We start from the raw sequence: 23,074 nt of genomic DNA on the forward strand, positions 1-23,074 counted from the left end.
TCAATTCCTAGGAAGCAGCCTAGACTTCACCTTCACCATTCCCTTCATCATAATGTTTACTTGTCTGACAAAACTCAGTTCATGGCTACATCATACCTCATCTGCAAATCTTGGATTCCATTTTCCTAATACATCCCAATGCCAACCACTTCTCACACTAGTTCAAATCACCATGACCTGCTCTTTAAAGAGATTGCTGCAATTTCCACTGACTTCTACCCTTGCTCACCCCATGATTCTCCCCTACACTGCCAGAAAGACACTGAAATCCTATGTCAGATTATATTACTCCTCTGTTTACAACCAACCCATCAATGAACTCATTCAAAGGAATATATATATGCAACATAATATATACATGAATATATACATATATACCCACATATAGATCCATATAAATGACTCATTTCTTCATTCCATTCAAATGCTACCTTATGAAAGACACTTCATCTGACAACTCCAACTAAAAGAGCATCCTTACTCCAATAATCTCCATCTTCTTAACCCACTTCATTTTCTTTCAAAGCATCATCCAAATATATATCCTATATTTGGAGCTTTTCTTCTGTTGTACCCCTATAGAAGGCAGTCCCCAGGAGAGGGGATCTTCACTGTATCGTTCACTGCTATACCCCTGAAACAGGTGATAATGAATGAATGGATGATAGATGAATCTATGGTCTTCTATTTTGTGTCCTCCAGTCACTGAAGATTCCAAGTTAAAATATACTATCACTTTTTTTATGATTCTCAAGGCAGTTTCTTCCAAATTTTGAAACATTTGAAACAAAGGGCATTACATTTCTATGTTACTAGTACCCAGTAGCTTATAAATACATGTTCATCCATTTGTTCATTTCAAGGAGCTTACAATTCAGGTGGATGCTGTGTTGGGGACGCATCAACACCATACAGTACCTTACAGAACAGAAACAATCATTAAATACCACATTTGCTTGCCTAAACCAATTCCATTTTAGGTATAGCTCCAAATCTTATTTTTTTTGGGGGGGGGAATATGACAGTTTAAATATACCAGGTGTCTTATTAATTTCCTAGCACTGCTCTACCAAAGTATCACAAACTGCATAGTTTAAAACCAGAAAAATTTGTTATCTCACAGTTCTGGGGGTTCAAAGTCTAAAACCAAGGTGTCAACAATGTCATATGCCCTTCAAAGGCCCTAGAGGAGGATCTTTGTTTGGATCTTTCAGTTTCTGGTGGCCCCAGGTATTCCTTGGCTTGTTATAGCACAACTTCAGTCTTTGCTACTGTCTTCGTGGCCATCTTGCCTCTGAGTCTGTCTCTTCTTCATATAAGGATTCTAGCCATATTAGATTAAGGGACTACCCTACTCCAGCATGATCTTATTTTAACTAGTTACTTCTGCAATAACCCTATTTCCAAATAAAATCACATTCTGAGGTACTAAGAGTCAAGACACCAACATATTATTTTGTGGGACACGATTCCACCCCACAGCACTAAGGAAACAAAACCTCATATATCTCCTGCCATGGAGACTGTTCCTTTATTCATTTTACAGACATTTATTCAGTCATTTTTTTCTTACACACAATGCTAGATTCAGGCAATAAAAATAAATTAGACCTAGTTCTTATCTGAAAGGAGATACAGAAATAAACAATTAAAATATGATCTTTAGGTGCAATACTGGTGCTATGACCACAGTGCCATGGAGGCAAAGATGAGTATGTGATTAATTCTGCCTGTGAGACCAGGCTAGCAATTACAAAGATAATTTTTTGAAGTTAATATTAATGGAAGTATAAGAGCTAAGCAGGCAGAAAGATCAGAGGAGGCATTTTAGATATGAGTCCATTCAATGCACATATATTGAGCACCTGCTGTGTGCTAAACATATAAGAAGTTAGATGCTGGCATACAGATATAATTTGTATTCGTTTTGGGGATAGAGGCATTAAATGCTCCTGTCTTGATGGAATATTAATTTAGTGGGGAAGACAAAAAGTAAACAGAAAAGCATAATAGAATGTGATAAGCACTATGACAGGGCTATAAAGGAGGATGGGAAGAAAGATAATTAGGTTTGAATGCCATGTTAAATGATTCGGCAATATCATGAAGACTATTATATAGGGGAGTCACATGATTAGACATTTTGCTAAATGAAAAAAAAAAGACTCTTATCAAGCTTCCTATTGCAGAATGAAGGATTCTTCACACTGTCCAGTGTCTTGTTTTTATTTCATTTTAAGTTCAGATTTTCATACATCCATACCCACATGCCCTTTGCTAGGTGTTGCTTGGATGCTGTGTTTTTTAATCATCATCCATAAATTAGCCAGCCAGGGCCTAAAACAAACAGATAATAAGAAAGGAATAAAAATTGAGAGCCAAATTTCTTTCTCTAGGACTTCAAGCTATGAACAAATGGAAAGGGAAGGAAAGTACCAAATCAATAAGTCTTTGGTAATATGAAGTTAAAGTTTTCTGAGCATTATTAAAAATGTAATCTCCTTTGAATCACTGGATTTTGCAGTAAGAATGGATTTGGGAAAAATCTTCATTAACCAGACTCCAGAGTTTTTACTAAACTCTTCATGATTCCCTTTTTTAAAGGTATCTCATAAATAAGAGTTTTATATAATTAGACATGTGAAAATTACAAGGAATTGATTTATGTGTATATATATATAAATATGAGTATACGTGTTATGGTTTCATCTTTTTAAATGCACGTAGATGAAGTTGTATAATACACTGGTCTCTGGAAGCCACCTAAAGAAAAATGACAGAACTTCTAAAACTGTTAAGTGTAAGCATAAAGTACTATTTTCAAGGAAAAACTTCTACCCTCTTAGTTAATTCTTGGGGACCTGTGAATGCAACTGACAGAAGATGGGTTAGGAAGACAAAAAAAAACGATTTTAATACATAAAGTAGAGCATAAGAGAGTTCAACGAGAAATACGACTCAGTGTGGTGCTTAGAATTTAGGGCTCATAGACTAAGGGGATAGGGAGAAGAAAACTTACGGAAGTAAAATAAATTCTTAGAAGGGGGTGTAGAGAGAAAGACACTTAAGGGAAAACAAATGACATTTTGGTAAAATAAATAAGCCCTTAGGAGAACAGATGGGCAAGGTGATAGTTTTGTGACAAGGTAGGTCTTTTCCGAGTGCTGCAACTTTTTTTTTTTTTTTTTGTCTTTTTGTCTCTGGTGATAAGAATCAGTCTTTCCTGGTTGCTCTCCGGGAGGGGATTTATGACAATTGGATTCTTTTGGGAGGCTCTGCTTTTAGGCAGATAAGAGATTTCAGAAACTCAAGTGCTTAAAATAATTGTTATGCCACAGTGGCGTGTTTGAGATCCCTTCATGAGAACAGAAGGATGGGTACAGGTACGGGCCTCGACAGACAAGTGGAGACAATAGGAGCCTCGCTCGGTTGTAAGCACCTAAGGTGAAGAAGAATCATCTCATTTCTCCCGTGCTCTCACTTTGTGACGGGGCAGCTAACAGGGCCAGTGGAGGGTTTCGGGATACACAGGTTTCACCTCCAAGTTTTAACCCGGGAATAACGAGCCCCTGGCTTTTGTTCTTATCCCTCTCCTCTTTTATTACCCTTTGCTTTTTACAGGGAGGAATAATAAATAGCTTAAATCAGCCCAAGTCTTCTCTGTCTCAGTTATTTTCTAACTAGATTTATAGTTTAAAAAAAAAAAAAATCCAGTCCTGATAGTAAAAGAATTTTAATTAGGACTTTGAAATCCGAAGGCAGGATACAGCCGTGTGTGCGCTGAGTAACTAAGGAGGCTCGGAGCGTCCAGAGCGTGGGCAGGGAGCCCCGGACCTGAGGGCGGGGCGGGGCGGGCCCCAAGGGCTCCCCTGGGGAGGGCTGCGGGGGAGGGGGGGCTGCGGCGGGGAGGGCTGCGGGGAAGGAGGTCTGCGGGGGGGAGGTCTCTGGGGGGGTCTGCGAGGGAGGGCGGCGGGGGAGGGTTGCGTGGGGGAGGGCTGTGGGGGAGGAGGGCTGCGGGGGGGTGCTGCGGGGAGGGCTACGGGGTGGAGGGCTGCCGGGGAGGGCTGCGGGGGAGGAGGGCTGCAGGGGGGGGGCTGCGGGGAGGGCTACGGGTTGGAGGGCTGCAGGGGGGGGCTGCGGGGAGGGCTGCGGAGGAGGAGGGCTGCGGCGGGGTGGGCTGCGGGGGAGGACTGGGGGGGTGCGGGGGAGGACTGCTGGGGGAGGAGGGCTGCGGCGGGGAGGGCTGCCGGGGAGGGCTTCAGGGGAGGAGGGCTGCAGGGGGGGGGCTGCGGGGAGGGCTGCGGAAGAGGAGGGCTGCGGCGGGGTGGGCTGCGGGGGAGGACTGCGGGGGGGGGGGAGTGCGGGGGAGGGCTGCTGTGGGAGGAGGGCTGCGGCGGAGAGGGCTGCCTGGCGGGGGGGGGGGGGGGCTGCCTGGACGCCCAGCGCTCCCCGAAGGAGCCTCCGGCCCGTGGCTCTAGAGCCTGCTGGGCCCGCGGACGGCGGCGAAGGTGCCCAGACACTTCCAGTCACTACATTCCCTCCTCGCAGGCTCATTCTGACACCACTACGATCAAACACGCTTGTAAATTATCTGTACTAAACACATGTGATATAAAATGTGACCCTAAGGGCTTTTTTTTAGAGGTTTATTTAGGCTTCTTTTTTTTTTTTCATATTAAAAATATATTTCTCTTTTTTCCGTGGACCCATAATGCCCTGTTGTTCTCTAGTTTTCCATCATAAATTCTGCGGCTATAGCTTCTATTCTTTTCCATTTTTTTTACTCACTTTTATATACAGATGAGAGATTTTAAAGGTACTCTCATTTGCTGAATGTAAAAACTGAAGTGCAACTGAAATCCTTAGAAGAGCAAACTCTGTCTATCACACACCATTACCTTCTACATTGTTTGTGATTACTGGGCTTGAACTTAACAAAAGGCTTCAATCCCACCTTTTTGAAAGAATCTATTAAACAAAACAAAACCCATGAGATCTGGGGGGCAAAAAGAAAGAAAGAAAGAAATATCTGACCCATTTTTAGCATGCTAAAATAAACCACCAGCACCACCTATCAGGAGATTTCAAACAATGGCAGTAGCACATACTTGATCCAAATGGAAAGATCTGAGTTAAAACCTGTCAGTATGCCTAACGGTCTTTAGTTAATTCGCTAACTGTTGTCCAGTTCAAACTCAAAACACACTTCTTACATGCAAAATATACAAAATATAATGTGCATGTGTGCACATCTGTGTATATTCATTTTTGTGTGAATATATACACTCTGTAAAAGTGGGGCAAACACAAGGTCGAACACAGTAGAGCCATATCAAGGTGAATCTAAAAAACACTCATTGTAAAGATTTTTCACATATTAAATATGGGCTCTCAAGCACCTAATGACAACAAAAGAAAGATGAGCAGTTATAAGATTTATAGTGGCCCAGAACTTGAAAATCTATTTCAATTGAGGTATTAACTCTATTTGGAACAAATAAATAAATAATCTCACAGAGCTTGTGACTAATCAGAGTTGTGCTCTGATTGCATTGTCCAGCATATTCAGCAAGTTTCTATGACTACCATTGAAATAGGAAAGCAGTGACTAAAAAAGTTAAGAACTACTTGAGGGTAAGTGTGGAGATCTTGACTATTGTCACAAGTTCTAAAACTCTGATGACTGCAGTCTTCATTTGAGTCCTTTTCAAAAAATTGGGCTTTGCCAAAAGAGAGTATATAATACATAAATATAATTATGGAACTTGTAATCTAGACTAAAACTAAGAAGAATGTTTTTTTTTTCTTTTGCTTGTGTTTTAGAAATAAAGCTTGCTAGCATTATTGGTAATCTACTTTCTCAGCAATCTCCTCTAAATGTCCAATTTCCATTTATCTGATCGAAAAGACACAGCATTAGTGACTTTATAAAAATGATCCTTGGTCCAGTCCCTCATGCTATCCTGACCCATATAACATTTTGAAGATATTGTTTTAGGAGATCAGAAACAAGTGAAAACTCTGAAATCCCAAGCCAAACCATCTTGTTTACCCTATGTATGAATTTCCCCTGTCCTGACTGTCCCCAGCATTAGGAGAAGAAAGGTGCAAATTAGGACTACACTCCAAAGAATTATCCTTTGGTATAAATATCCTTAGCTGCTGCAACATCTGTTGTAGACACTGGTTAGAATAAGCACTATTAGTTTTGGAGAAAACTCAAAGTGCAGTCTTTATTGTCTCGCTTTGGCTCTATATTAAAAGTGAGATATTTTATTCAGCAATTTTCCATCTAGTGACACAACGGGACTCATGATGAGTGATGGACAGGTGGATGATTGAGTTGTTTTTGAGATAAGAACTGCTTAGCGGAAGAGTTATGGACCAAAGCAGCCAATAAAACCATCTACAAAGAATAATGGACAGTGATGACAGAGCTATAAGCACAGCAGGAAACATTTTTAGCTCCCTTTCCTGTCATGGGGGTGCACTTTCCTCTGCATTAGCCAGGATTGGGTCAACACCTGCAATATAATGCATTTTAAAACTCAAATGTGAGCTCACCCTGCTCCAGAGGAAAATGTTCTATCCAATTCCACCTTCAGCTCTGTGGAACTCTTGTGATTGTGTAACTACCTAACAAACACAGGGGTGGCTGGGCATTGCAAGAAGAAAATCAGCCAATTTACGACAAATTCTTAGCATCTGGTAATCCCAACTTTTTACCTATGGGGATTAAATGACCTCATCAAAATGACAGAAGTTGACTTCTCTCTCAACAGCAAATATAGAAAAAGTGTTGAGTGAGCATAATTTATTCCTGTCACGTAATTTCAGTTTCCACCAATGTGTTTCTAAGATATTATTGATGAGAAGTGGAGAAGAGTGGTGGGAGTAAAAGAAGTCCTGACTTGAACTTAAGCTGCTGGTACTCTGGGACATAACTGGGAAACGTGAAGAGTAGAGAAGCCTAATTTTATGAGACAGTAAAAATATCCTGGGAAATACTCAGGCTTAGAGACTCTAACTCACTCATACTTTTTGAAGGGGGCAAGAGCCAAGAGAGTCTGTCGTTAAGATTTTCCCAATGGATATGTGACCAAGGGGAGTGCCCCATAAATAACAACAAAAACTTGACTTTCCAAAGATCTTGGTAAGTCACAGTAAACCAGAGGGGGACATAAGAATTCCTTGGACTGGTTGGCTTTATGTGTTACATCTTCAAATAGGTAGGAAATATTTTTGTATTCAGTGCACATTAAGTCAAGGAGAAATTGATTTTTTTCTTTAATATTGTTTAAAAACCAAATTCACTTACTATTTCATTTTCATTGTCTGAATCAGACCTGGTATTCTGAAAATAGTTTGCAGACCATCTCACTTTTCTTTGGTGCTTATTCTTCTTTAGCCTTCTTGTGATTTTCTAAAACTATTTGGGAGGCACAGTGAGCTATTTACAAAGATAATAAAAAAAGAAAATCAGTCTCAGTAAATAGCACTATGCCAAGTATTATTATTTTCAAGTTTTCAATTATCTGTGATCACTGACTTTCAACTAATCAAAGCATGTGACCTTGCAAGAATTGACAGAAATATAACTGTTAGTGAGGACTTGATGCCGTTACCGTATTGTGGTTGCATTTGGTTTAGTTTTATCAGCTTCCATCCTGTGGCCCAGTCCATTTCACAGGGAGTAAACATCACAGTATACCAGTAATGTTTCATTTTTATTACATATGGATAGCAGAGCTACACCCTCGCTGATCCACTCTTTTTCAGATTCTTCACCAGAACAAAATGAGCTCTGCTCAATACCTTTCATCTCAGAGAAACCTTTCTCAGTGAGAGACCCACTGGTCTCCAACTTTCCCTTAATGCGGTACACAATGGTAGGGGGTATCCTATTTCATTTTTCTCGTGTTTATGTGAATTTCTTCCCCCAGCCTCTGTCCTTTCCTTAGTCCCTCCTCTCCATGGAAGAAGGATTGGCTGCCATGATTGGTGAGATGTGGAAATCTGGTGCCTACTGTTTCCTGTTCTTCAGTGGGTGAGCAAGCAGCTCATGCCTTGGGGGCCTTGCTATTTGTCCTATTATCAGGGCTCAGTGGATATGAGATTTCCTCTTGCAGCTTATCTGTGTCAACAAACTGCATATCCTGTGTTCCTAAAAAGAGTTTTCCAAGATCAGAACTCAGGCAATAGCTAGTAGGTGATCCATGTAGTCAAAATCCCATGGTGTGTTTTCTAATTCACCTCCACCGGTAATAAAGCTAATATTTTAGTCTGTATTTATCAAGCTCCTGTGTCTGCTTTTCCACTGGCTCTAAACTTGAGGTGAAGGAGGAAGATGTACTATATGGTCCTATTGAAACCCTCAGTTCATAGATCTACCACCTCTGAAGCTCGAGGGCACTGTTCCCAGAGAAGACAATGGCCTTGGCAGATTCTCAGGAGCCTACACAGGCAGCCCAGGGAAGGAAAAAAAGTAGGAAATTGTGGATGGCATCTGGCTGCTGACTAGAGAGTATTTATAGGAATGTGAGATATTCTTTAAAAGTTCACAAAACCACTCGGGACAGGGAGGCTGGATTTCCAAGGAGGTACAGTGAACTTGAAATCACTTGTTGTAAATTATGGAATCAAAACATGTCAAGTCATTATTATATATGGGATCTCAGACTAATGAAATTTGAGGAAAGCTAGGCCACCTGCACATAAATCTTATGGTTTTAAGCAACTGATTTGTTCAAAGCACTTTTTTAAAAATGTCAGTTAATTATAAGAATATGTTCATGAGATAGGCAGGATAAGTACACTGTTCCTATTTCACATGTGGGAAATGGAGGCGTGGAAGGCTAGACATGATCCTATGCTATGAAGTTAGCAAAGAGTGGAGAAGGATCAGATAATATATGTTCTCTAACTTCTAGACTGACTTCATAATACATCACTTAGAACTCCTTAAGTCTACAAATTCTCCTTCCCAGAAATGTTTGTACAGAATTTTGCAGGAGTATAAAGTTATTTAGATGTAACTGGATTCACAAGTAGAGAAATACCTGGTGAATGGGATGTGCCCTCAGTGATCCCTGACTCCTGGTATTCATGCCTGTGTGTAGTCATTCCCTTTTGAGTGTGAACAGGACCTGTGACTTGCTTCTTCCCAACAGAATCTGGCAAAGGTGATGGATATCACTTCTATCATTAGGATATGTAGGATCGTAGTTTCTGTCTGCCAGAAGAGTCTCATTTTAGCTCTGTCTCTTGCTGGCTTTGATGCAACAAACTGCCATATGAACATGGCAAGAACAGAGGGAGACCTCAGCCAACATCCAGAGCAAGGAACTGGGTCCTGCCAACAACAATGTGAGTTTGGGAGTAGAGCCTTCCCTAGTCAAGTGTCAGATGAGACCCCATCCCTGGTGGATACTTGGTTGCAGCCTTTTGAGACCCTAAAGCAGAGGCCCCAGCTAAGCCAGGCCCTGATTCCTGACCTTGAAAACTGTTAGGTAATAATTATGTATTACTTTAAGTGGCTAAGTTTGTGGTAATTTATTATGCAGCAATAGATAACTAAAGTGGTTTTCAATAAAACAACAGGAATCTTCTTGCAGATATAAGCTACAAATAGCCTAACAATTATGTTTCCTGTCATCAGCCTGGTTCATAGGCTACCCTAACTTGTACCAGCTAATATAATAACCACCGGTGCCTGGTGATCTTGTACAGCAGACATCGTCATCTTACTGTGATATCTCTTACCTCCTTGGCAGAATTTAAAGCTCAGTTGTCTACCATCAGGCACCACAAGGCCAAAATCATTTATTACAGAGCATTTAAGAATATTTCTGTATTAACAAGTCCTTGTCACATAAACATTAATGGAAAGCATAACTCAGTCTCAAGGTACCTTATGGAACATTTATCCTGAATTGCTTTACCAAGGCCTGGAAACAGGTGATCCAAATTCTCCTCTGATGATGTATGCAGCCTGGGACTATTGTGACAGAAGAAGGAAGGGAGAGAAAGGAAAGAAAAAAAAAGATATCAACCTCCTTACGTTGTTCCCAGGCAGCTTTCTATCTGAGTGTCAATTTTTACTAAAGGTCTTTTATTCCTCCTTTTCTCCATGCAAGTATTGGAAATGAGGAAGAAATTGGTTTAATAATTTTCTGAGAAATCAGCTAAATTCTAATGTTGTTCGATCACATTCAGTTACAAAAATGTCAAATGCATTTCCATTTAGAGTGCTTGCTTAAATAGCCGTGCAAATGGGGAACACCCGAAAATCAGCATATATCATAAGAGAGTTTTGAGTTTTTTTTTCAGTACACACTTGCATTAATCCACTCTGTTACTCTTGAAAATAATGCATTTTTCCAGCACATCATTCCTTAAATGAGGGTGATCCATCACCACTGGAGATTCACCAGTGAGGCACATTAATAAAAGCAGACAGATTCAGTGTGTTTTCTTTGGGAAGGTTTGCTTCTCTTGAGTACAACGTTTGGTTGCCTAGGATGAAAATCCAACCCAGATGTTTCCACAATTCCTGTTTTCCTTGCTAGGACATTTCCCTAGATAATAGCCTATCATAATTCTCATTCTACTCTTCATTAAGGAGCTGTTCATCTCAACATATTCCATGTGCTGTAAGGGGATGGGATTTTTCTCTCCTCTTCTGAAAACTAAAAAATACTATAGTGACAAATTAGACATCTACTCTGATTGACTCAGAACTACATTGTGATTAAAACATACACATAAAAAAAAGAAAAAAAAACATACACATACACACATTCAAATACTCATTGAACAGAATCAGTGAGGCTCAGACATGTAGAATTCAGACAGATTTCACATTTTTATCACATATTTTTCATATCTTAAATATTTCTGGACCATTTGCTCCCTGAAAATGAGTAATAATGGGCTGTATGGGAGAACTGAATATTTAAATTTCAGTATTTAATTAGATTAAAAATTAGCTAAGCAGTATTTTATTGAATATGGTATTTCTCTCCTAATCCAACCCCCCTTTTTTATATCATTCCAAAATATGTATAAGTACATCACATATTTAGGCACCACTATTGATTTTGTGCAATTTAATCTCCAATTCTTGTTACTATATTTTAGAATATGGACTTTATATCCAGAAGGAGGCAGCTTGGGCCTTGAGCAATGTGGCTGCAGGGCCCTGTGAACACATCCAGTGGCTGATCGCTTGCGGCATGCTGCCTCCCTTGGTGGCTCTGCTAAAAAATGGAGAATTTAAAGTCCAGAAAGAGGCTGTTTGGACCGTGGCTAACTTCAGAACTGGAGGCACCATAGACCAGTTGATCCACCTTGTCCACTCTGGAGTCCTGGAGCCCCCGGTGAATCTGCTTACCATCCAAGACACCAAAATTGTTATCATCATCCCTGATGTTATCTCTTTTATCCTCCAGGCAGCAGAGAAGCTTTCAAAGAAGGAAAATCTGTGTCTTCTGATAGAAGAAATTGGTGGCATTGATAAAATTGAGGCTTTGCAACTTCATGAGAATCCTCAGGTTGCCCTGACTGCTTTGAACATTATCGAGAACCATTTTTGTGAGGGAGAAGAAAGTGGTGCAATATTACCAGCCCTGGACCAAGATAATGAATTCTTAAACTGCTTAACAAAAAAATACCAAGGCCCCACGACTTCTAAACAAAGGACCAAACTATAATGGGTAACTTATTTGAGAACCTTCTATGAATTGGCTTGGCACGGGTGTAAAGCTTTTTAAACTAAATGTTAATAAAATTTTCAACAACAACAAAAAAAAGTGAGGGAATTTTTCGGCATAGCTACATTTTAGCTTTAATGAGAAGACTTCATCTTTGTATTCATTTTGATAATTCCACACTTAAAATATATGTAATGATTGAATTGAATGTCTATATCTAAGTGTTGCATCAAATATTGAATCATCTCAATAATACTGAGAATAAAATATTCTTAATCTATAAGTTATCAAATAACCAGTGTTAATATATGTAACATGTTTATAAAAATAAGAGTAATATAAAAATATAATGACCAGATTTATAAAAACTCCCTAGAGTTTTATGTTATTCTCAGTAAATAGATTTGAGGAAATTCAATCAAGTAAAAACAATTGATAAAGTATTTATTGATTAATCATAGCAACATACTTATGTGACAGATCTATGGGGCCATACATTATTTGAAACATAATTTACAAAAAATCATCAGTAGAAACTGTGATGAGTATCTAATTGCGTGAAGTTGCCAAAAAATGGGAAGGGTTTAAAAAGAGGAGAGAATTACCATAGACCAAGATTTAAGATCAGGAAAAGTCACATGTCCCTATAAAAAGTAAAACTGGCCTAAAGAGAGAAATGGTACATTCAAATCAAATGAGGATATCAGCACGAGGAAAGTACTAAAGAAACAAATTGGAATTTCAAAGCAAACACTGAGTCTGAAAGAAGAACATGGTATATGGGCAGCCCGGGTGGCTCAACGGTTGAGCGCCGCCTTCAGCCCAGGGTGTGATCCTGAAGACCGGGGATCAAGTCCCACATCCGGCTCCCTGCATGGAGCCTGCTTCTCCCTCTGCCTGTGTCTCTCTCTCTCTCTCTCTCTCTCTCTCTCTCTCTCTCTCTCGGTCTTTCATGAATAAATAAATAAAAATTCTTTTTAAAAAAAGAAGAACATGGTATGAAACAAAGGAGGAGATAAGAAATAGATTTTCATGTTTGATTTTTTCCTTATAATTTTCTGAGGTTGGCTGAAAATTTCATAGTACCAGACCATGAGATCAAATTAGAGGTGCTAATTTTTAATCACAAACTGGAGTTACTATGTAGAAAGCTACAAGTGAGTAGCACTCGACCCAAACTACTAGAACAACCTGTGTAAGCAACAAAATGGAGTTTATAAAAAATCGGAGAATTGAATATGCAAAGAAACTAAAATGAACTAAAATTCCACGAGTTGTGAGCACTTGTGTGCTAAATCAGCCTTTTTACAGAGATAAATATTATTTACTTTGGTCTGTTATGTATAAAGTCTGCCATAAAAAGCAACAATAACAACGATAATAATAAAAGACACAACAAAAGAAACAATATGAACTTTAATGTAGGGAGAAAATAATCAAAGGAAATAGAGCTAAAATTGGCTTCAGTGCTGGAATTATCATAGACTTTAAAATAACTAGGGGAAATGCTCCTACTCAAAGATGCGGACAATATACATGTATAGACAAGGAATTTTAGCAGAGAGGTAGACACTATAAAAATGGCAAAAATGAAAAATACATTATCAGGTTTTTTTCCTGTGAGATTAGCAGAAGACCAGACAGCAGAAATATCAGTTGAAGATCTATTAATAGAAAGTATTCAACGTGTAATCCAAAGAGGAGTAAAAAGGCAGAGAACACCTGAGATCTGTGAAACAATATCAAAGGGTGTAATTTATGTATAATTGAGGTCTCAAAAGAAAAGAGAAAATGGTCCAGAAGAACTATTTGAAGACACTATGGCTGAGATTTTTTTCCTGACTGATAAACCATGTCAACCCATAGACTAAAAAGTTCAACAACCCCCAAACTATGTAACTGCAAAGAAAACTACCACTGATCTCATCATAGTTAAACTGATGAAAACCAAATATAAAGAAAAGCTAAAGAAAAAAACAACTATTACATGGAGATATTTTGGTAACTAATTTATCAAAAACAATGAGGACCAAATACAATTGAATGACATCTTTAAAGTGTTGAAAGAAAATACAAAAAAGAATGGCCAAGTGGAATTTCATGTTGAGGGAAATTATTCTTCAAAAATAAAGGCAAAAGAAAGACACTTTCAGAAAGGTAGAAACTAGGCAAATCCATCACTAGTAGATCTGTATTGGATGGAATGCTAATGATGTTCTCCAGGAACTGATATCATATGGAAGTCAGATATGCAGAAACCAATAAGGGGACCAGATAGGATAAAAATATGGGTAGATATAAAATATCTTTTTACCTTATATATACACACACAAATTTATCTGTAAATGTTTTAAAAAGAATAACTTATTGGGCAGTCCAGGTGGCTCAGCAGTTTAGCACTGCCTTCCACCCAGGGCGTTATCCTGGAGACCCGGGATCGAGTCCCACATTGGGTTCCCTGCATGGAGCCTGCTTCTCTCTCTGCCTGTGTCTCTACTTCTCTCTCTCTCTCTCTCTCTCTGTCTCTCATGAATAAATAAATAAAATCTTAAAAAAAAGAATAACTTATTAAAGCAATATGCTTTTAACACAATAGAAGATAATTACAGTAAGAACATGGAATTATATTGTACTATTTTAACATTGTTAATGACCTAAATAGGAACGAATATGAAGATGATAGACAAACTCAATTACAATGTATTTCATCAAAATGGACTAATAAAAGGCAGGGATTTTTAAACTAGATTTTTAAAAAGAGGATTTGATTATATGCTATTTCCAAGAAACACGGTTTAAATATTAACAAAGATGCTGAAAATAAAAGCATGGAAGGATATATATGCAAACACTAAGCATGGATGGGTCTTGCATTGGAGTAAATTTCAAGGGAATGGTCTTTACTAGAGATAAGATATCTCATAATGGAATTCATTTAGACCACTTAACAGTTTTAAATTTTAAGTATATAAAAACAAAGCTTTTAGGTACATGAAGAACAACTTAAATACTAACAGAACAAATAGAATTCACATATAGTTAAACATTTCAAGAATGTTTTCTCAGGAACTGAAGGGACAAAATATCAGGATCATTATAGAAGATTTGGACAATCACATCAATTTAGTTAGCCTGATTGGTATTTATAGAACCGTACCCAACAGCTATCAATACACACTTCTTTTTGTGAGCATACAAGGAATATTTGCTGGGAAGGACAATATGGTGGGGGCATAAAATGAGTCTCAATAAATTTCAAAAGATCAAAAGAATAGAGAATAGTATTTCTGACTACAATTTTTTTTTTTACAAATTAACAATAAGATATCAGGAACATCAGAAAATATTTGAGAATAACAATGCCTTTTAAGTGGCCAATTATAAAGATGCAGAACTGGGTCAGTCTGGCAAACTTTCAGATGCTATCAGGAAACAATATTGTGAGTAGATAGCTTATGACTGAGTGGACTTCCTTTCACAGCATAATTAGATGATTAGTTGTTCTAATGTGATAATGAAATGTCTTTATGTTTTTCATGATCACTGATAGCTAATTCCTGCTCCTTGGAGCCTTGATCAACTCTGTCATTCATTTCTGTCTGAAATATCTGGAATATTCTTTTACAATTTCTCCCCAAGTCCCCATTTTATTCTTACATCCTCAGTAAAACAAACTTTATAGATTACCAGAATAGTGCAAGAGTCAGAGGTGATAAATATATTTAGTTTCCCCAGGAGCCTATAATGCTAAAGTTATTCCAACAAAAAGATTTAGGAAAGGTTAGAATCCAGGAATGAATGTTATCAATGTAGTCAACTCATAATCACAGTTGTTATTTAAATAATGAAATGTTGGCATAATTAAAAAGTAAGTTCTCTCATATTAATTAAATATCTTATAATCAAGCAAGGAAAACAAATGTAAATAATGGAATATTATGCAAAAATAGAACATAAATGCCATAACCATTGCGCAATAAATATATGCAGCTGCAGTAACGAATGTGCGTAAAAATACTTCACAAATATTTTCTGTTAAATTACTAGTAAGTATTGAACCTATTTTGCATATGTAATTAAATTTCTGTCCCTTGTTTGGAAGATGTTTTTGCTCTTCAGATTGTTTCTACAATCAATGTTACCTTCCTGTTCTAGTTTATAAAAGTAATGTATGTATATTATTAAATATATCATAAACAGAAATGTCTAAACTGAAGAAATGTATAAAGGGAAACATGAAGCTGTCCCTTAAATCACCCTAGAGAATATCACTGTTTAATAGTCAGTAACTATCCATTCAGACTTGCTTTTGTACCCACAAATTGGAGAGATATATGTATATATGTGTGTATAAAACATTTATTAAATGTTCATATAATTATAAATATATATAATACATATTATCCTCTAATCTGATATATTCATGTAGCTAGCTAGGCAATGCAGCTATATTTCATAATCTACCAAGGATAATAAAATCCAGCATTTAAAATAGCTATATGCCAGACATCTTTCTCAGTACTTGACATAACTCATTTTATCTTTATAACAACCAGTATGTTAGATACAATAATTATCCTCATTTACAGTTGAGAAAAATGAAGTGCAAAGAAATTAAGAAATTGTCCAATGTTACATCACTAGGAGCAGAATAACAGAGAATTTATCCTCTTTGACAGTTGCCTAGTAGGTCAAAGTATAGCTGTACCGTGGTTCATTTAATTAATTCCATGTGGTTAACATTTAAGCTACTTCTATTATAGTTTTAATTCTTATACACATATTTTTGTATTGTTATCCAATTATTTCCATGGGATAATTTCCTAGGATAAATAGACTAGCTGGGCTCTAGATGAGAGAGAGAGAAAAAGAGGAACATATGTATGCATGTATATATATTTATATATATATACATGTATCTACATAATAAATAGAAGTAGTTTTTGTTTTTTGAAAGATTATTGGTAACAGTATGTATGGAGAAATCTATACTTCAAAAATAAATTTCATATATGTAGATATGTTATACATATGTGTGTATATTCTTGCAAATAGATTTTATATACACACATACCCTATGTATATAATGTAAACATTGTATGTATCTTGTGCATATGTCTCATGTATGTGTATATATGTATGTATACGTGAAATTCATATGTAATGCATAACATTTTATATTTAAGCATATTATATTTATTTATTATACAATATAAATTTATAAATTTACTTTACATATTTTACATATAAATTTCATCTATATACACATATAAATGTATGTATAAATTCATATATATATGAAATTTTTATCAAAGTGTATATTTCTTCACACATGTCCTTACCAATAATCTTTACAAAACACAAAACAAGTTGTGTTTCTTTTATTATAAATGAGAGTATGCAATTTTTCATAAAATTTATTTTTATTTTTATTTTTTTATTTTTTATTTTTTTATTGGAGTTCAATTTGCCAACATTTAGCATAACACCCATTTATTAGCTATCTGGTCTTGGGTTTGTTTGTTTGTTTGTTTGTTTGTTTTTCCAAGAATGTTTGATCCTGAGTTTACCTCTGCTCTGGGGGACCATTGTTCCACATTTGTCGTTGGAGTTGGGTAACTATGCTTCTACTCTACTCATTGCTCTCCAAGGCAAGCATATGTTCCCTCTAACTCATCTATAGTTAAAATAAGAGTGCCTGAGCATTGGCCTCTGTGGGAAGAACACCTGCCTGGAATTGCAAGGAAAAGAGTTGCAAAAGCCCCCACGTGTGATATGCATGCCTCTATTTGTAATGTAAAGTTTGTTAATAAGAGCCAGCTGTCTCTTACAGATCCAAAGAGTTCCTGCTCAGAACACGTTTACTAAAAGACCCTCTCAAAGTGACAACCAACCGGGCAAGTATCCTCAAGCTGCTTTTTGATGAGAGAAAAGAAGGAAAAATGGGTTTAAAGACACATTTTATAGAACTCCTGGTGAACAACTTCAAGAAGCTTTTCAATAAATTTAAGGTAGTACTCAATAACGGAAAAATTTATTTCTACTTAGAAATTGCTTTCAAGAGCTCATGAAAAGGCTAAGCTGTTTTTATGACCTTTAAAATTCTTCATTTTCCCTTCATTTGGACCATTTCATTAAAGCAACTTCTAACCAGGTAATGATGCAGATCTCTTTGCTTATTCAAAATATATACCAATTATCTATTTTTCAGTTTCATGTAACAGTGTTTAAAGATCATTATTCCTGGATCTAAAAATGAATGCCTTGAAATTACTTTTTCAAAATAAAATGTTACTCTTACTGTGTGTGTGTGTGTGTGTGTGTGCGTGTGTGTGTGTGTGTGTGTGTGTGTTAAAAAGCACTTTAGATAAAGAGTAACTTTTCTTTATCTGAAAAGACTTGGGAGGCCAGTAAGGAACTTTATTATTCCTGAAAGGATTAATCCTGTCCACTTAAGCAGCATTTTACTTATTTGGAAGTCACAAATTTTGGAAATCTAATGATTTCCAACCTATGCAAACTTTTCAGAATCTTGTGGCTATATTGAGCTATTGCACAGAGTTGAATAAGATCCAAATGCAAAGCAAAAATGTATTGTAGCAAAGTTGTTGCCTTATATTTAAAGATTTCTTGCAAATCAGTAATGAAGAAAATCGTGATCCCAAGAAAAAAATAGTGAGCAGAAAATACAAGTAGGGAATAGATTTTATGTAATGCCAGTTGTCAGGACATGGAATTTTAAAATGTTCCTTTTCTCAGTAGGAAAGGTTGAATGAGATAGTGTTGGAGTACCCACTCATGGATAAAAAGGATTTGGATTCTAGCTTTGAAACCTATGGTTAGATCCTTAATGCATTCTGAATCTCAGTATCTTTATTTATAAAAGGAAAATAGTATTAGTTCTTACCTCATAGAGTTCTGTGAGAATTAAGAAAGAGAATGAATTGGCAGCTAATAAGGAGATTGCTTTCTTTATTATTTAGTCAAAGAATTAAATGATGCTGTTTGCTGTTTGCATGATTTTGAGAAATAAACATACCAGATTATATGTAGAAATCCAAACTGAATCATCTTGCCATATTGGAAAGAGACTTCGCAATATGAATCAACAAGGGAAGTAATCCTATATGTATAGCCCATAATAAATAAAAAAAATCATAACTATATGTGCAGTATTCTTTGCTACAAATTTGCTAATTGTAGCAAAAAATTAATTCTAAGAGTATAAAATTCAGGGATAAATCTCTTACATGCATATAATGGTCTATAACAGCCATTAAAAATAATCTGATGAATTAAAAAATAATATGGTGGATTGATATAATTACATGAAACGATATTTATACCATATTATCCAATACAACAAAAGACTAATTCACATAAAATAGTCCCATTTTCTAAGAAGTTTTTAAATATATACATTTTTAAACATGAAGAATATGTTATAAAAATTTTATGTTATTTCTAGTGAAATTTAAGTTGATACATTATTTTCTTACATTTTCTAACTGTTCAATAATCAATGCATTTGATTTATATATTTTTGAATAGTATAAGAAGTACAGATGGAAGACGTATATTATATAGTTTCTGATTACAATCACAGCACACTTAGCCATATAAAGCAGTACATATAAATACCTATATTCATAGATCACATCATTCATTGACAAGAGCAGGTAAATGAAAACTTTTTGAGCTACTATTTCTGAATAAGTCCTTAAGTTCTATTCTGCTGGCCCTAGTAGGGCAAAACTATTGCAAAAAAATGGAGACATTTTGTTCTTGTTGTTTAAATCTGAGCTGCTATCTTAGATCCACTTTTCTTGTTGTGAAAACAATCTGGGCATTTCTTGTATTTTGAAGTGTGAAAATAACATTGGTCAAGTTAGAAAGAGTAATTTTCCTAAGGTTTTCTAACTTATTTTTTACTCAAAAAACATATCAATGCTGTTACTCTTTCATTTATTGGTCCAAGAAATATTTATGGACTATCTACTGTGTCCCAGGTATAGACTTGGAGTGGAAGCCTATGTGTAAAAGATGGCTAGCGGGTCGCCTGGGTGGCTCAGCAGTGGAGCATCTGCCTACGGCTCAGGGCATGATCTTGGGGTCCAGGGATGGAGTTCCACATCAGGCTCCCTGCATGGAGCCTGCTTTTCCGTCTCTCTGTGTCTCTGCCTCTCTCTTTGTGTCTCTCAGGAATAAATAAAATCTCAAAAAAAATAGTTTAAAAAAAAAAGATGGCTAGCTGTATCAGTTGATATCTAAAACAAAAGTGTTACTAAAACTTAGAAGAACCTAGTAATGAAAGAAAGACTAGTTGCATTCCTTTTCTCCCCAGTCAGTGCTAGACAGTAATATGCCAGAAGCAACTCAAAGAAAAAAAAGTAATAATTTTATCCAAGGATTGATATAGCTCTAAAATCATTTGATGTTTTTTTTCCCCTATGTTGGCCTTTACTTCCAACTGTAGACCTCTGACTACTATATTTGATTTGAATATTTTTAGGAAGTTTACAATGTTAGTATTTTCATTATTCACATACAGAGCAGATAGAAAGAAGATAGAGAAAGGATGGAAAAATCATAGTACTTGGCAATTCCAGATGAAATACTTCACATACATCAGAATCCCTTTCTAAGGGGTTTATGTATGATTTCAATAAGACAAGCAAGTATCATCTTCTCTAATCATGGCTGGCTGAGCTAGAATTTGTGAATTCAATGACATTGACTTTTCTAAGTGAATTTATTGCTTTCTTTATAAAATGCAGATAGTGAAGAGAAATGAATAACCACAGGAGGCTCAATTCAAGTTTCTTGAATCAACTCATTTAAATTCAACAAATGTTTATTGAACACCCACTGGGTGTCAGATCTTGGAGCTGGAGTAATTGATTCATAATGGTTTGGATAGTTATTAACAGCATTTGCAATATTTTCATTATTATATGTGTGGTTGGGCAGAGTTCTGAGATAATTAACATATTAAAATCCGGTAAATTTCTAAAGGAATCATGCAGAAAAATAAATGTTATTCTCTGTACTTACAACTATCATTTCTTTTATAACAATCTATTTGTTAGAAAATTGCACTTTAAAAACAAATATGGAACATTCAAACTTTGTAACAAATGTAAATGAAAATCAAGTTTGCAAATTATTTTGAGATTTTACAAAAATCCTGACAAATCAACATCTGCTCCTAGAAAGTTACTCAAGACACGCTAATAAATAAAAAAGATAAAGTAATACATAAAATTATGAGGCTAAATGAGACTTAAAGATGAGTGTCTTAAAAAAAAAAGATGAGTGTCTTTTTTTTTTTTTATCTTCTCAATAAAACTATATTAAACCTTTTATAGTTTGGCTATTCTATTCATGCAAAACTCCAGTAGAAGAGTGTGTGTGTGTTTGGCTATTCTATTCATGCAACTATATTAAAACCTTTTATAGTTTGGCTATTCTATTCATGCAAAACTCCAGTAGAAGAGTGTGTGTGTGTTTGGCTATTCTATTCATGCAAAACTCCAGTAGAAGAGTGTGTATGTGTGTGTGTTTTAAGCTGTGACAGGAGATTAATTTATTCAGTAAAGTAATACTTATTGAATTCTGTAGCAAGCCACTTCATTTCTCTTCATATGGCCAAAATTCATTAAGCCTACTATTTAGCTGCCAATTTCTATTTTTTTATTACTGAATTTCCTTTACATTTCTCACAGATTATTCTGAAATATTTCACACCCCTCTGCCTCTGTTCACTAGCCTCTTAAATCTGTTCTAAAAATTCTTCCATTTTAATAGGAACAAAGTCTAACCATCTAGAACTTAAGCAGTGTGTACACAGTCTTGTCAGATAAACTCTTCAGTACAAGAAGCAAGAAAGACAGGAGTTCAAGATTCTTATGTGAGGTATCCATGGGTGGTGCAAAGCAAGAAAAGTAATTCCAATGGGAGGTTCTTAGAGACAGTCATTGACAGCTTTGCCTGCTTACTTGGTTCCCTGAAGCAGAGTGGCTTAGAAAACATGTCTGCTGCCTGGGCTAGGCATGTGGCAAATCCCAAATCCACACCAAGGAAGGCTACACTTTTTTTTTTTTTTTTTTAACTAACCAAGGCCTCCAGGGATAGGAAGCCCCTTGTAAGAACTCCAGTATTCAAACCCTGAAACTCAGGTACCTATTACCCTGCCACCCTACATCACTTGCCAATAAAGGGATTTTGAGTGCCACACATAGTGTATTTATTTATTTATTTATTTATTAATATTTATTACAACAGTGTTTTTTAATGTCCTTTAATCCAGTTATTTTTATTTCCTTTTACATTTCTGTATTAACTGCCTTTCTATAATTCTATAACTTTCAAAATTAAAAATAACTTTAAAAATCTTATTAAAAATAATTAGAATATTATTTCTTCAATTTGATCCATAAAATTCCTTCTTCAGATTTCTCGCATGCCCAATAAATTAACATGCACATCTACTCATTCAATCAACATATATTAAACACATTCTATATATGAGACAGTATATTAGATGCTGAGGACACAAAGTGTCAAACTTTGAATCGGGAATCTTTCCTTTGTTACTTTTGAAATGATGAAAACTGACTTGCCATAAGATACGATAAACATATGCATCATGGGAATTTTTACTAGGGTGTTAAAATGTGTATTGTCTTTTTGCATATGTTGGGAATTAAACGTGTGTAAAAAACTCACCCCAAAAAATCAGTGAAATATATTAGCTACAGTTAAGTTCCAAGTGACATTTTAGAAGTAAATCAGCCTAAAAATAAGTAATAAAAAACGTGCTTGTACCACTCTCTCAACACCCCCAAAAAAGAATCAAATTAAAAGACATAAGTAATTGAAGAAACAAAAAGACAACAAAGTCAACCAGGGAGAACCATCCACAGGCTACTTTCATTGTCTTACACTCACTCCTCGGGTGATCTCAGTTCAGCACATTACATACCATGTTCAGGTTCATGTCTCCAGATCTCATATATCTTGTCTAGATTACTCCCTTGAGCTTCAAGACATATACCCAACTAGCTCGTAATTCTATTCTCTTGGCTATCTAACGGACATCTCATGTTAAAAACTGGACTTCTGAGACTTTCCCCAAAATCGGTCTCTCTTACAGTTTTTAGTTTTATTTTCTCAGAGGCTCAGACCAAAATCTCAAGTCTCCTTTATCTTTTCTTTTTCTTTTCTTTCACACTCACATCTCATCTGTCAGCAAATACTGTTGGCTCCGCCAAAATATTTCCAGAATCGAGCCAATTCTTTCTACCTCCACTACTACCACCCATCTCTCACCTGAAATCATGATCTCTATTTCGGTCTTTAAT

At 36.2% G+C, this 23,074-nt stretch overlaps 2 long non-coding RNA genes across 6 annotated transcripts in view; one reads left to right on the forward strand and one right to left on the reverse strand.

The window, feature by feature from the left end:
* LOC140623588 (uncharacterized) overlaps window positions 1-23,074 on the reverse strand; it is an 84,366-nt gene that overhangs the window by 36,402 nt on the left and 24,890 nt on the right. For 4 of the 5 annotated variants that reach the window (XR_012023151.1, XR_012023148.1, XR_012023150.1 and 1 more), the window contains 2 exons: window positions 9,911-9,997; window positions 7,319-7,450 (listed from right to left, as the gene is read on the reverse strand). This is a non-coding gene — a long non-coding RNA (uncharacterized lncRNA). Of the gene's footprint in view, window positions 1-1,594; window positions 2,338-7,318; window positions 7,451-9,910; window positions 9,998-23,074 lie in introns of those variants that run through there. The other variant, XR_012023152.1, reaches the window with a different exon arrangement.
* LOC140623587 (uncharacterized) lies at window positions 8,967-17,869 on the forward strand. The gene is made up of 2 exons (XR_012023147.1): window positions 8,967-9,366; window positions 17,545-17,869. It is a non-coding gene; the product is annotated as an uncharacterized lncRNA (long non-coding RNA).

This window comes from Canis lupus, chromosome 33 (genome assembly GCF_048164855.1).
Source record: "Canis lupus baileyi chromosome 33, mCanLup2.hap1, whole genome shotgun sequence".
In the NCBI taxonomy this organism is placed as follows: domain Eukaryota; kingdom Metazoa; phylum Chordata; class Mammalia; order Carnivora; family Canidae; genus Canis; species Canis lupus.